At 40.3% G+C, this 15,869-nt stretch overlaps 1 protein-coding gene across 2 annotated transcripts in view; it reads left to right on the top strand.

Moving 5' to 3' along the window:
• The first annotated feature begins 1,261 nt into the window (after nucleotides 1–1,261).
• The window catches only part of ELFN1 (extracellular leucine rich repeat and fibronectin type III domain containing 1), a 160,993-nt gene continuing 146,385 nt past the window's right edge, over nucleotides 1,262–15,869 (top strand). For both annotated transcript variants that reach the window (XM_040356693.1, XM_040356692.1), the window contains exon 1: nucleotides 1,262–1,392. The gene's annotated coding sequence lies outside the window, so the exon portion shown is untranslated. The remainder of the gene's footprint in view (nucleotides 1,393–15,869) is intronic.

The following is a 15,869-nucleotide window of genomic DNA, read 5'->3' as shown; positions in this document are numbered from 1 at the left end:
TAAGTTCCTCCACCCCAAACTCCCTCATCCTTGTTTTTATGGACCTTGCTTTGTGCACTGGTGCACAGTCATATTGGAACAGGAAGGGACCTTCCCACACTGTTCTCATAAAGTTGGGAGCATGAAAATGTCCAAAATGTCTTTGTATGCTGACACCTTATAAGTTCCCTTCACTGGAACTAAGGGGCCAAGTCCAACCCCTGAAAAACAACCCCACGCCATAATCCCGCCTCCACCAAATGATTTGGACAGTGCACAAACCAAGGTTCATAAAGACATGGATGAGCGAGTTTGGGGTGGGGGAACTTGACTGGCCTGCACCTGACCTCAACCTGATAGAACACCTTTGGAATGAATTAGAGACTACGAGCCAGGTCTTCTTTCCAACATTAGTACCTCACAAATATGCTTCTGGAAGAATGCTCAAACATTCCCATAGACACATTGTGGATATCCTTCCCAGAAGAGTTGAAGCTATTATAACTGCAAAGGGTGGGCCAACTCGATATTGAACCCTACGGGGATTGGGATGCCATTAAAGTTCATGTGCATGTAAAGGCAGGTGCCCCAATACTTTTGGTAATACAGTATATATATATATATATATATATGTATATATATATATATATATATATATATATATATACTGTATATATTTCTCATAGTTATAATTTTTTAACACCAGTTGACATACAGTATATTATCGTATTGACACAGAATTGACAATCATGAAAATAATCTACTGTCGAAATAAGACCTCCAGTAGCCTAAGTATTTGGTCACATGATTTCTCTGTTGAACGGGAGACACAGCCAGATCTGATCCCTCCCTACAGCATAAATTGCATGCCCAGGTCACAATCAGGCCAACATGGAATTTGGGAGCAGTTCTATAACCAAAGAGGTTTTTTGAAGCCTTTTGTTACCGATTCAAATAGCAAAAACAGTAGTATTGATTTAATGCACCTTTTTTTATTTGTATAGTTTATTTGTTATGGTATGAATTATCAGTTATTCATGTATTTAGATGTGGGTAGCGCCGTATGTCGCGTATAACTTTTTTTTACCTATTGGCAGCCAGGATTACTGAGCTCTGGTTTTGATTACAACTTTGCATTAACATGTTAAGAATGTGTATGATATTATAAAATTGTAGTTTACACTTTATTTATTTTGTTGCTTTTATGCTATTTTGAATCAATGTTTATATGTTATTGATTTAAACTTTAAATTGTCCTAAATTCTTTCTTTTTTTCAGCTCAAACTTTGTGTACCAAGTTACTAAAGACAAGTCCCTGACCTTTATACGAAATTGGAACATCGTTGTACTCTGTTCGTTGTTTGCCATCAGCGACTTTGTGAATTTATACAGTCTGAGCTTTCCGCTTTAACGGTAAGTGGAGTCTCCTTAGGTCCCATTGCTCAGGGAGCTAAAAAATGCCATGAAGATTTAATTATCCTCTTTTGTTTCTGTTCTTCCTTTTACCCATCGTTTAGTATTTTTTTTGTTAATTAAATATAAATCTTGGTTCTGGGAATTAACAGACATCATTTATTCATGGGTTACTTACATTTAAATTGGCTTTCCGACCTGACCCTCATTTAGAGTCTCTGATGGCTTTGAAAAATCTGTGTTTTGGGACATTAAAATCATTTGATTTTGAGGCAATGGAAATTTGATGGTTTTATACTAAAATTATGTGTCTCCAGTTACCATTTCTTTACTATCTGCGGGGCTTTGAAAGTGAAGCTTTATTTTCCACTGAGCCTTAGTAGTTGTCATGGAAATTGCAAAACCAGTGATAAGTAGAGGCTGCAGGAATAAGGCCTAATATTCGCCTTTCTTGTTTAGGACTGGATGGACCATTGGAGGGTGTGATGGAAGTTATACACTTCATCTTAGATAAATATAATAAGTTTTGGATGGAATTCATAGCTTTGTTTAAACTTACACTCCAGTCAGACATGAACATTTTGCATTTGAACTCAGTCACCTACTGAGAGAATATCATTTTCTCCCTGCCACTCATCTTCTGCTCCTGGTCTTCCTACTCAATAAATTCTATTATTTATAAAAATGGATCTGAAATGGAGTTTAAACAAATGCAGGTCCCCATGGCCCTAAGCTTACACAACCAGTTGCAAATTTGAACAGTTTGATGGATTGCATTAAAATTTTGTGGAAGGGCTTGTGGAGATGGAAAAATGCAGCGTGCGTTCAGGTGCATGCAACTTGCATTTGAAATCAATTTGAGATGCTTCTGAAATCCATTTGAATTCTTGCACGGGTGTTTTGATCTTCATTAGGCTTTCTTCGTAAGCTGCATCAGACTTCTTTAGCATTCATTGTACATAGAGTAAAGCAGTGCTGATGGAAACAACCCCCCCTGTACGCAGGCCCTAATGCCTCGTACACACGATCCGATTATCGTACGTTGCATCGTTTGCATTTTATTGCATAAAACTAATATCGAATACAACAGTGCAAAATGTGCTTTACGAAAAGTAAGATTTTTGTCTTACGATTCTGAAAAAACTGTGTAGCTACTTATCTGAAATTATATCAAATACGTATGACCCCTGTGTCCTTTTGGTTTATTTTCGAGTTTCTGATCATGCATGGTGTTTGTCTATCGATTTTTAGTGGACACATACTGTACTGATTAAACAGTCATCAAACAATGGGCTGTAGTTCGAGCAAAGTTTTTGTGTTTGTCCCTTTGGATTTTGAAATTATTTTTTTACGCTTTTTGGGTGGCATAGGGACTCCCGTAACATTTGTTTTGCTGTTTGTGCCCCTGTTCAGAAGATTTCACCTCACTTTCTGTCCCAATGACAATAAAGTTTTGAAAAATTTGGGTTGTTGTAGAGACAAGCCTTGGTGATGAAGTATCAGTGAAGGTACCTTTTTCCCATAATAACTCTTAAGCCTCGTACACACGATAGGTTCACCAGAGGACAACGGTCTGAAGGGGCGTTGTCCTAGGTTAACCGATGAAGCTGACTGATGGTCCGTCGCACCTACACACCATCGGTTAAAAAAACGATTGTGTCAGAACGCGGTGACGTAAAACACAACGACGTGCTGAAAAAAACGAAGTTCAATGCTTCCAAGCATTGACTTGATTCTGAGCATGCTTGGATTTTTAACCAATGGTTTTGCATACTAACGATCGGTTTTGACCTATCGGTTAACAATCCATTGGTTAAATTTTAAAGCAAGTTTTTTTTTTTTTAACCAAAGGTTAAATAACCTATGGGGCCCACACACGATCAGTTTTGACCGATGAAAACGGTCCTTCAGACCGTTGTCCTCTGATTAACCTATCGTGTGTACGAGGCTCACAGCAGGGGTCCGGTACGTCTCTGTTCACCGTTTCAGGTCCGATTTCAGCCCGAATTTTGGTCTGAATTCGGACCTGAAATGGACCAAAAGCTGCACAGGAGCCACTTGAACCCAGCCTAAGAACTATCCATCAATGAGTTGTTGGTCCTTTTTTAGTGTACAGACCTGAGATTACAGACAGGGCACATAAGAAAATGTGCCTCAACAGTGCTTCAAGCATGGTTTGTTCAAGTAGATGTAATCATAATCACTGAAATATCATTTAAGCTTTAGCATGATAACATCACCTGAAAGTTTTTTTTTGTAATCATTAGCTTTCATGAAAATAACATCTTTTGATACTGGAATGAAGGTCCTTGTTTGGGCACTTTATATTATGTAGTGACAACACATTTCCCCATCTCCCACTCTCTTCTGCATCGAAATCACCCTGTGGCTGCTCTCCCAAACGAACCTTTAAGCTGCTGTGCTAATGCACATCACCCAGGAATATTTAACTGTTGTCATAATTGCAGCCAGCAACAATTAAGAAATATACCCTGTGAAAAAACACATGCATCATGTTATCACTGTAGTGCATGTGAACAAGGACATGGTTTTATAGAGGCTGCGTGGCATCCACTGCATTGAAATGTAACACAGAATGAAAAAGTGTCCTCCCCTCTAGTTCTCCAAGATAACACAGTTCCAAAGTCAGGGCTGGTAGAAATAAACATACTCCAATTAATAAAAAAAAGAGAGAGAAAAACTATGTGCTAAACCCACTCCCACGTGAGGACAAAAAAATTGGATGTAAGACTTCCAAAAACAGAGGATAAAAAATATATAAATAAGGGGAAGTTGCTGCCCATTCAAAGCTTAAACACTTTAACCTCAAACACATACAGTACATACAAAAAAAACAGGCACTCAACCCCAACTATTATCTGTGCAAACACAAATGTGCATAAACCTAAAACAAAATCATAAAAAGTAAAACACTAAATAGAATATAACAATGTACATTCTGTGTCAACTGAATCAAAAACCAAAAAGTGAGAGAGATCTTTCCTGTTTTCCCACCAGCACACAGAGCGTTAATGCTAATGTGCATGAGTTGATTGGGGTGTTCCCAGGCACATCTGGCACACCCTGTGCGCATGCCTATGGCTGTCTTGCTGTCAGTCTTAATCAGTGTAATCATGGCTTAAAGAATGGACAGACTGTTCGCAAGCTTCTTACAGTCACATCTACATTTTATATTTGCCTTTTATTTGTTGCGCAGTGAATTAGTCCAAAAATGTTTTTTGTTCTCAGTGAAGCTTCACATACCTGTGTTATTTAGTGTGGTTAATTTGTGTTGCTGTCTCTTTTTAATGCAGCATGTCGTTTTTGCATCAGCAGAGAGGAGACATGAACAGTGAATAACAATGAGACCCACTTTAAACATGCCCACTGTGTGTTTGAAGTGCCCTTAATTACTTTACTTTGTGATTTGACCATATGAGCACCTATCAAATGCAAATCATCTAAAACACAAGATAAAACATAAGCTTGATGAAATGCAGGTGAAGGCATTTAGCTGCAACAAAGAAGAACAGATGCATTATAAAAGAAGTTGTGTTTTTATGATGTTCTGATTGATAAATGCCAGTGTGTATTATATACCCCAACTGAGAAACATATCCAAAGGAAGAGATTGGCTCAGATTTTGATTCAGTGTCTGATGCGGTATCAATACCTGAGCAAGCTTTTAGCTAACACAAGGCAGAAGTGCTCTGGTCAAATCCGTTATTTTCCTAGGCAGCGGGCTTATGAAAAACCCATAGTGATATTACACTGCAAATTGCCTTCTATTCCCTGTAATTTCACCAGATACTTGTCTGCGAGGCCGCGCTCGGAATGCTGCATGACTTAGCTATTTTATCTCATTTGGGTTTTATTACATTCCGTAAGTAACTAACAGGCCTTTTCCTCCTCTCTCCCGGAGGTGGCTACTCTGGCAGAAGCACTGTAAATTACTTAGTCCAGTGCAAGATTATTGTCATAGAAAGGGTTGTAAAACTGATACAACAAATTAAGAAAAATTCATGTTGGCAGCACTGTTATAGAAAGTAGAGGGACTGGTGCATGGCTTCTTTGCCAATTTTCTGTAATTCGGGCCCACAGATGAGTTGGACACCAGCAAAACAGGCTGTTCCCTCAGCTGCTGCCAGCAAAGCTTTAGAAGGATATTGAGCAGCAATTTATCACAGGCTGCAGCTTAAACTGTGAGACTGGCAGCCATTGTTTTATGAGCAATCCAATCGGAGAGGGAGTTGTTAGGGGACCATCTCTGCCGCCAACGTATTACTGCATTCGCACCCCTGCGTTTATTGTGCGTTCAACTGCATTTACCAGTGCCTTATGAATTTAGCCTTAAGTATGAACCATCAGATCTTTATTATTATTATACAGGATGTATATAGCACCAACAGTTTGCGCAGCGCATTACAATATAAAGGCAGACAATAAAGCAACAATTAAATTCAATACAAGAGGGTTAGAAGGACCTTGCTTCTGTGAGCTTAAAATCTTATAGGAAGGGGCTGGTGAAACAAAAGTTAGTAACTAAGAGGGATGAGCCGATGAGGGAAGTAGAAGTTTTGGTTGTTAGCTGAAGGCAGGATAAGCCTCCCTGAGGAGATGAGTTTTCAGAGATCGCCTAAAAGTGGACAGAGTAAGAGATAACCGAACAGATTGTGGTAGTGAGTTCCAGAGGGTGGGATAGGCTCTGGAGGAGTCCTGGAGATGAACATATGAGGAGGAAACAAGGCAGCTAGAGAGCAGGAGGTCAAGGGAGGAGTGGAGAGGATGGTTTGGGTGAACTTTAGAAATAAGATTGGTGATGTAGATTGGGGCAGAGTTGTAAATGGATTTGTATGTTATTGTTAGTGTTTTTAATTTTATTCGTTGGGCAATGAGAAGCCAGTGGAGTGATTGGCAGAAAGGGGTGGCGAACTGAATGGGTGGTAAGGGGGATGAGTCTGGCAGCGGCATTCTTTACTGGACTGAAGAGGGCATAGCTTGGGGAGAGGTAGGCCAATGAGGAGTAGACATGTGCACACTGAAATATTTTGTTTCGGAATTTCGTTTTTGTCCGAAAAATAAATGTATTTAGTTACTCCCGAAATTCGTTTTTTTTTTTTAGTTTTATTTTTTAGAAATTGCATTCGTCTGAAAATCTGAATTCATTAAGGTTGAATCTGTCATTGGAGGTTTATGGTGTCTGTCGAATGTTCAAAGAAGATTCGACGGAGCAGCGAAAACTGTACGACACATTTTCGATCTAATGTTCCGCCTACAATCTAGCTATAATAGAATTCTAATGTTGTATGACTAGTAATAATTATATTTATTAATTATTATTACTAGTCAACCAACATTCAAATTTTTCTATAGCTTATGGGCCGAGCATTTGACCGGAAATGTATGATTGCAGCGTCGTACAGTTTAGCTGCTCCGTCGAATCTTCTTAGAACTTTTGACAGACACCATAAACCTTCAATGACAGATTCGACATTTGTATGTTTTTCGATGATTTGTCGAATCTTCGTCGTTCATGTTGAATTATCAAGTTAGTTTTAGCTATTTTACTGCTCCTCCTCTTTGGTTACAATAAGCCAATAACATTCATCATCATCATTATTTTTATTTTACTTCCCCCACCCAATTCCAGCAGCAATCTCTATAATGTCAAATCTTTTCTCTCTATAATGTAGAATAATCTTGGACTAATAGAGTTAAGGTTAGGCACATTCGACCACAGGTTTGTTAGACACAGATTACTATTGTCAGCATTATGTCGAATCTCCCATCTATATTGAACTGTTGTTGCAACGAAAATAAAGCATTTATTTACGTTGGATCTTTCGTTTTTCGTATTCTGCGCCTTAGTTTTCGTTTGTTAAAACGATAACGAAAACACCTGAAATTCAGACGAAAATGCATTCAGACGAAAACGAATGCACATGTCTAATGAGGAGGGAGTTACAATAGTCAAGGTGAGAGATAACAAGGGAGTAAATAAGTTGCTTAGTGGTTTAAACGGTGAAGAAGGGGCGTATTTTGGAGATGTTTCAGAGGTAAAGTCTGCAAGATTTTTTGACAGTGATTGGATTTGGGGCTGAAAGGACAGGTCAGGATTTACACCTAGAACCCTGGCATGAGGGGAGGGACTGATGATTGTATTATTGATCTTGATGGAGAAGTCAGGGGAGGCGGCATGGGCCGGAGGAAAAATTATGAGCTCAGTTTTATAAAGATTGAGTTTGAGAAAGTGGTGTGACATCAATGCTGATATGTCAGTTAATAAGTTAGTTATGCGAGAGGAGACTGAGGCTGGGTTCACACTAGTGTGAATTGGATGCGTTTTCCCTGCATCCAATTCACAACAGCAGGAGATTGTGACTGGCTCTCTATGGAGAGTCAGAGTCAGAGTCTTGACCGAGGAATACGACATCCTAACTACCCAGGCCTGAGGTGTGCCATTGGCCTCGCTGGACAGCACGCCTATAAGTGGGCATACCCTGAAGTGATAGTGAAGAAATAAATGATGAAAAAAGACAAAATTGAAAAAGTGGAGAACAGGTGGGTGGGTACCCAGAAACCCCACCGACGCCGGAGATTAGAGGGGAGGAGGGATAAATAGCCCTCTGACTCCTCCTACAAATACAGGCTAGCCTGCGGCTAGCCTTCCCACTTGCACCAACAAAAGATTGAGAGCTGGTTCTCAAATTTTCAAACGGAAAAAATTCCTATAGGAAAATCTGATCGTCTGTAGCAATTCTGACGCACAAAATTCCGACGCATGCTCAGAAACAATTTGACGCATTCTCGGAAGCATTCAGCTTAATTTTCCTGGCTCGTCGTAGTGTTGTACGTCACCGCGTTCTTGACGAACGAATATTCAGAGAACTTTTGTGTAACCGTGTGTATGCAAGCCAAGCTTGAGCGGAATTCCGTCGGAAAAACCATCCAAAGGTTTTTTCCGACGGAAAAACCCATTGTGTGTACGCTGCATAAGTTATAGCGATAAGAAGAGTGGCAAGGTTTGAGGCATTTAGGAAATGAGAATTGAGCAGGACTGACACCATTTATTCTGCAGCAATGCTGTTGCAGATCAACAGGTATTTTTCGGGACTTGTGGGGTTTTAAAAGCATGGGAAAATGTGAATGTATTGCACTTATACAGCATTTGTTTTTGTTTGTTTTTTGCCTTAAAATACATTTTAACAGTTACTTGTAGCTGGAGTTCCCTGTGGCCTGTCAATCTACCAGATGTTGAATCTGTACACCTTCCTTCCATCCCTTTCCTTGATAAACTTATATCTATGCTCTCAATCATTCAAATTAATTAAGATATGATTATCTTGCTTCCCTCACTGTGCAGTGGTTTGTATTGCTGAGACGCATATTACAGATGAGAAACAGGCAAAATTTATCACTCTAGATGCTAGCGAGATATTTGTTATCAGCCAGGAGCATGGTTTTTGTTAAGAAAGATTTTTGGAAATTTAAAGTAGTAATATGTGTAATTTGATTTTTATAGTGTGCTGGGATGTAATCTGTTGTGCTTTACGCTGTATAAAGGAAGGTTGCACTCTAATGACCTGACAAGATCTCAAGATCTTTATTAAACTGACAGTGCACAACAAGGTCCCTGCCTGAGAGACACCCTTCTGTAATGTATTTCACCAATATGGACCTTATCTTAGAGAAAATCTCCATGATTAAGCCCAGAGGGTTTCTCAGGCAGGGAATCAATTGTGCACTGTCAGTTCAGTAACGAACTTGAAAGACATGACGTCACCGGAGTGTGTCTTTATATAGCGTGTGTACGGAGCTGGAACAGGCTTCAGCAGCAGAACCTGGCAAGTCCGCGGTGAGCTGTGACTTTGTTTTTTAATACACCATCAAAAAGTAGACCTAATCATATTTACTAAATCTTAGTCCTGTAGAAGGAAACTGTGGGTTTAGGAAACGGTTGAGCAAGTGAAAAGTGCCACATGCAGATTCTTTTTGTCATAAAAAACAATTGTATTTCAGGAGTTTAGAGGGCCCACTTGATTAAGGCTTGTTACTGTTAACCATTTCAGCCTCGGAAGATTTGGCTGCCCAATGACCATGCCATTTTTGCGATTTGGCACTGCGTCGCTTTAACTGACAACTGCAACTTTGCACCCAAACAAAATTGACATCCTTTTTTTCCCACAAATAGAGCTTTCTTTTGGTGATATTTGATCATCTCTGTGGTTTTATAAACAAAAAAAGAGTGACTAGCAATATTTTTTACTTTTTGCTATAATAAATATCCCCCAAAAATATATAAGAAAAACGATTTGTTTCCTCAGTTTAGGCCGGTATGTATTATTCTACATATTTTTGACAAGACATACAATAGTACAAAATCAATACATACACTTCTTGATACTACAATCCAACATACAAATGTACAGATAAGGCACATACAGTACCTTCTCTGGCTGAGTCAGAAGAACATGTACCAGAAAAGCTCCCCTAGTGGGGACACAACCTGTGATAAAGACCCAAGAGCAGTCCTAACCCTTCCCCTTCTATTCAAAACAAAAACAAATTGGACTGGACTTGGCAGTTACAGGGGTTGGCAGCAACCAAATAAAATTCCTAAGAGGGCTTATGCCTCATACACACGATCAGTTTTCCTGAAAGGAAAAGTGCGATGTGAGGTTTTTGTCAGGAAAACCTACCGTGTGTATGCTCCATCACACTTTTTCTGTCAGTTTTCCTGCCAAGAAAAGAGTGAGAGCAGGATCTCAATTTTCGTGACAGGAAAAATTCCTATCGCCAATCACGATCAAAATCAAGCAGAAGAGCCGAACTGCCTATTGAACTTCTTGGATCTCGGCTCGTCATACGTGTTGTACGTCACTGCGTTCTTGACGTTCGGAATTTCAGCCAAGATTTGAGTGACCGTGTGTATGCCAGACAAATTTCAGCCGTTTTTTTTGCTGAAAAAAAACGCGGTTTCCTGTTGGAAATACTGATCGCGTGTAAGAGGCATTACAGTGGTCAGCTTTTATAATAATATAGTATAGAGTTGGGATTACATTTACAGTGGAACCTCAGTTTAAGAGTAACTTGGTTTGAGAGCGTTTTGATTTGCGAGCAACTTTTTTTTTTAATTCTGACTCGGTTTGTGAGTGTTGACTTGCAAGACGAACAGAATTCAAGCTAAATAATCCTGCAGTACCTCATTTGGCCTGAGGTACGGGGGCGCAGAAGCCGAGCAGAGTCGAAAATAGGCCTGCAGTACCTCATTTGGCCTGAGGTAAGGGGCGCAGGAAACGAGCCAAAGTGTCCTTGGCCTTTTCGGACGTTTTCAGCGCTCTCTGGAGCCCCCCACCTATGGCCGCATTCGGTATTGCATCCCATTGAAGTCAATGTGGAACAAATTATTTTCGTTTTCATTGACTTCAATGGGAAAACTCGCTTTGATATGCGAGTACTTTAGATTACAAGCATACTCCTGGAACGGATTATGCTCGTAATCCGAGGTTCAACTGTATTTGTATCTTACTCAAATTCTATTTAAAGCTATCTACTTCTATCCTGTCCACCCGGCGTCCTGACGGACGCTGGGTCCCGGATCTCTGCCGCTTTACCAAGTGCCCAGTTACCCTGGCTACAATGTCTAGTCCCAGGTACACTTGGTTGTGCTATGTTTGCACCAAGAAGTACTTTCGCTGCCTTCAACCACCATGTTGTCTCAGCACCAGTTCCGGCTGGGTCCCCTTTCCCGGGGACCCCCTATTCCTGCTACTTACCAGTGCAGATTTTAAGTCCATCCACACATATGTCCCCCGTCGGTCGCCGCAGGAGACCTCACCTGGTCACTCCTGCCCCCGCGGATGATGGGGGTCGTAGATTGTTCTCCTGAAGAGGCCGCGAAACTAGTAGAGAAACTCCTAGCGACCTCTACTCCCACCATGACCTTCCCCCCCTCTTGGGGTCGTTTATTGTGGTGATACACATAGAGTGTCACCTTTTTAATCGTATCTTGTCTGTACTTGATTGTTTTATATCAATAAAAATTGTATTTTCCTTTATGTGCATCTTTTATATTTGCTTACCGTACCGCAATAGTCCAATCGCCCACAATCCCCCTGTTTTTTTGGTTTGGGACCCAAAATTCCAATCTTTATCTAACCTCTCCACATGATGACAACACTGCTGTGGGATTTCACTGCAGATCGAAGATCGTTGTCACCGTGTTATAGAAAGTGTAAAAATCATGAATATACTGGCAGGATCAACAGGTAGTAAAAAAGAGTGTTAGAGCGGACGAAGAGAAACAAAACTGATATGTTAATGTTAGTGACAGGCTGCATCATACAGTGTCATTTTATATTTTTCCCATAGCTGTACTTTAATTCAGCCCCAATGGACGCAGCCCGTCCTCTGAGTGAGGTTGATCTGCATCTCAGTGTGATAAAGCCCTATGGGACAGTATTCACATTCCATTATTGTTCATTGTAGCCCAGTACACAGCATGAAAGAGAGGTGGAGCAGCATGGAACCGCGACTCAAGTGCCTTCAGACCGGAGCTGCTCTTTGATATCCCTTTCTCATGCTAACCTATCCATTGGCTAATGTAACACTGCCAGCAGCAGCGTTAGAAATAAAATAACTATCCTATAAAGAAAAAGATCATTTATAATAGGCATGACCTAGGCTGAACTTGGAACATGAATAATAGAGTGTTTTGACATCTCCACTGCAAATGCATAAGGATTTCGGGACTAGCTTAAAAAAAAATGCTGATCTCTTTTAAATCTGAAAACCTGAGAAATGTAATGCCTGTAATCCTTAGGAACCAAATAAGTTCCTATCCGTGTTGAGGATTTTAAATGAAATATATATCAGCAATGAAAATGGAAATAAATCTATGAGTGGTTATGATAAAGCCGAAGAAGCATCTCTTCAAATCTGCAAGTTATTTTCTTATAAGAATGGGATTCCACGGAGGAAGGACGCCTTTCACCTTTGATCTGTATCAACTAGTTCCATCTTCTTAATTAAAAATTGCTGTATTACGTTATTTTAGTAAATGTAGATCCAAAAAAATAAGCTTGGTGTTATCTATCTCTCCAATCAATAAAATATTCATCCATAGGAATTTATAAAAGCCACCCCCCTACAATTATTACACCAAGATGCCCCTTATTCCCTATTTACTTGACCCTAAAATGTAATCCTTCTCCTACATTAACCTAACACTCTACCTAAGCCAAATCTCTAAAGCCCGGTCCAAACCGATGAAAACGGACTGAAGGACCTTTTCATCGGTCCAAACCGATCGTGTGTGGGCCCCATCGGTCAGTTAGAACTTGCTTTAAAATTGAACCGATGGACGCCTAACCGATAGGTCAAAACTGATGGTTAGTATGCAAAAGCATTGGTTAAAAACCCGTGCATGCTCAGAATCAAGTCGACGCATGCTTGGAAGCTTTGAACTTCATTTTTCTCTGCACGTCGTTGTGTTTTACGTCACCGCATTGGACTCGACCGTTTTTTTAACTGATGGTGTGTAGGCACATCAGACCATCAGTCAGCTTCATAGGTTAACCGATGACAACGGTCCTTCGGACCGTTCTCATCGGATGGACCGACCGTGTGTACGCGGCCTAACATTAAAGTTACACCAAAACAAACAAGTCATACTTACCTGCTCTGTGCAATGGTTTTGTACAAAGCAGCCCCAATCCTCCTTTTCTTGGGTCCCCCTCTGTGGTCCTGGTTTCTCCCCCCTGCCGAGTTCCCCGAGTAGCAAGCCTTTTTCTAGGGGAGAACTTGAGCAGGCTCACTCCCGATTCTTGCCCTGTGTGTCCATTGACACACAGAGTGTGGCTCGGTACCCTCCCTCTCTCCTCATTGGCTCACTGGATGTGACTGACAGCATCAGTAGCCAATGGCTCCCACTGCTGTGTGAGCAAATGAGGAGAGAGAGACCCCGGAAAAAGGTGCTGCTCTCATGCAAATTGCTGGATCGAGATGGGGCTCATAAGAGGGTAATGGGAATGGGTGGGGGAGCTGCACCCAGAAGCTTTTTTACTGTAATGCATCGAATGCATTTAGGTAAAAACTTAAGCCTTTAGAACCACTTTAACTTTTAACCCCTAACCTCACCCTTAAACTTTAGCCTTAGAGCTGAATTACAGTCAAGCAAAAAACACTCCCCAGGGTCTCCGTCATCAGCTTTTAAAGTGTAACGATTGGCAAAATGTAAAAAGGGACATGTAACGAGACCCTTGCTCGCTCGCTTCCACTCTCCCGACACTCATCTGCTACTATTGAGTCAGCTTGCAGATTGCAACGTCTGATGGTTCGGTCATCCAAGGCTCCGGGATCCAAACTACAGCTATGTGCCGTTCGGGATCCATTAGAACAAACACCAGGCAGGCTGTATGTAAGTTCAAACAGGAAGACCTTTATTGGAAGTACACAACACACTTTTAATCAGAATTTGGAACATCCCGCCCCCAACAATCGCTTTCCTATTGGTCAATTATAAAGTACATGGAGTTCTCCTTCAGGTCCTCATAAACCATGCAAATGAGGACTTGAAAATTAGTTCAGCAGGGATTGGTCCGATAGCTTGAATGGAGGGACTGTTATGTGTATTGAGACAGAAGCCCCAGGGGGCAATCAATGTACACAATAGCCAGACACAGAACAATGGAGCCGTCTGGAGCTTTAAGACAGGGAAGAAGACTGTGTAACAGCTTTCAAGGAGGCACACTTCTGCATTCCAAGGTCCATGACAGGACATATTATATGATACAGCCTATCACTAGCACTATCACAGCAGTTGGTTTGTCCTAATACTCCCTGTAACATATTTTGTTAGAGGTTAATCCTGCCAGTAGATTCACTAACTGTACCAAGCCAAGCTGTCCAGGAAAAGGTGCAGTTACATTAATATGCCAATCAACCAGAAGTGGGCATGGACGACAGTGGATTGGATGAAAGCACAGGAGATCACCATCCTGCAGAATCGGCAGTTGGTGGTCACCCTATTGAAAAAGGCAATGTCAGGTGGCAACAGGATTGTTACTTTCAGAATCAGGATCAGGTAAACTATGCAAAAGACAACAAAAAATATGCTTAAGAAATGTTTATTCGGCGAGGCATGTGGGAAAACAAGGGGGATTTTAAAGTGTCAAAAACAATATAAACTACTATAGTATAGATTGAAAAAGACTTTCCTCAATTTTATTTATTCAAAAGATATTTAAAAAAAAAAACACGTATGATATCAAAATTACAATGACTTGAACAGTATCATTCTGAACAAACAAATGTGTGAGGAAGAATTAATGGATCATGGATCAATGTGTTTCGATCACACTTGATGAGAGGGCTTCTTCAGGATCCAGATTGTAATGTTGGCAGATCTAATGACCAACACATAACATCATATTATTGTTATATAAAAAAAGAAAAACATAGAGTACATATCAAAAAAACAAAATTAGCAATAAACATATATTATTATTACATGTGTTTGTGACTCATATTCAAACGGGGGTATAAAAAGAAGGAAAGAAGGGAAGGGGAGGGGAGAGGAAAAATAGAGTGAACCATGCGGGGGATGATCATGGAGTCAAAATGTTGGGGAATCAGAGGCAAGAAAAGACAATGGAGGAGCTAGTATTTATAGAAGAAAAGATGATATCAAGTACCTTTTAAGATGATCAAATACATTTATATCAGCACATGCCATATGCTTGACACAGGAGTGTCCAATCAAAAATGCGTGTCCAAGATCATAACTCATGAATATTAAAAACAAGGAAAAGTGAAAAGTCGTCCGCAAATGTGCACCATCTAGTATACGGTTATTCTAAACAAACAATGCGTGAGGAAGAATTAATGGATCATGGATCAACATGTTTCGCCCACACTAGAGGAGAAGGCTTCTTCAGGATCCAGTTTGCAATGTTGGCAGATCTAATGACTAACAGACAACATCATATTAATTGTACAATAAAAGAAAAACATACAACATACATACATATAAAAAAACAAAAATTAGCAACAAACATATATTATTATTACATCTGCTGGTGAGTCATCAATCATAATTTATGAATATTAAAAACAAGGAAAAGGCAAAAGTCGTCCACATATGTGCACCATTTAGCAAGTAGAGATCACTGGAATAGTGGTGTCTACGTCAATGATGTCCAAAGGCATCAGCCAGGTATGGTATATACCAAGGGTCTTCAAACTTTTCAATCGAAGGGCCACTTTATTGTCCTTCAGACTTTAGGGGGCTGAATTGTGGCCAGCAGGGGCAGAAAATGTCACGGGCCCAGCATCAGTGAGAATAAGGCTTCATTTCCATGGACGTTTTTACAGCCACTTTCTTTAGCCTTTTTTACAGCTTAAAAATGCCTGTCCATGTTATTTTTTTTTTTATTTAAATTTTTTTGAGCTAGAGTGTTTTTGAGTGTTTTTGCGCG

This window comes from Rana temporaria, chromosome 6 (genome assembly GCF_905171775.1).
Source record: "Rana temporaria chromosome 6, aRanTem1.1, whole genome shotgun sequence".
NCBI classification, from domain to species: domain Eukaryota; kingdom Metazoa; phylum Chordata; class Amphibia; order Anura; family Ranidae; genus Rana; species Rana temporaria.
The sequence above is the reverse complement of the archived record's forward strand: the minus strand, read 5'-3'. Positions and strand labels throughout refer to the sequence as shown.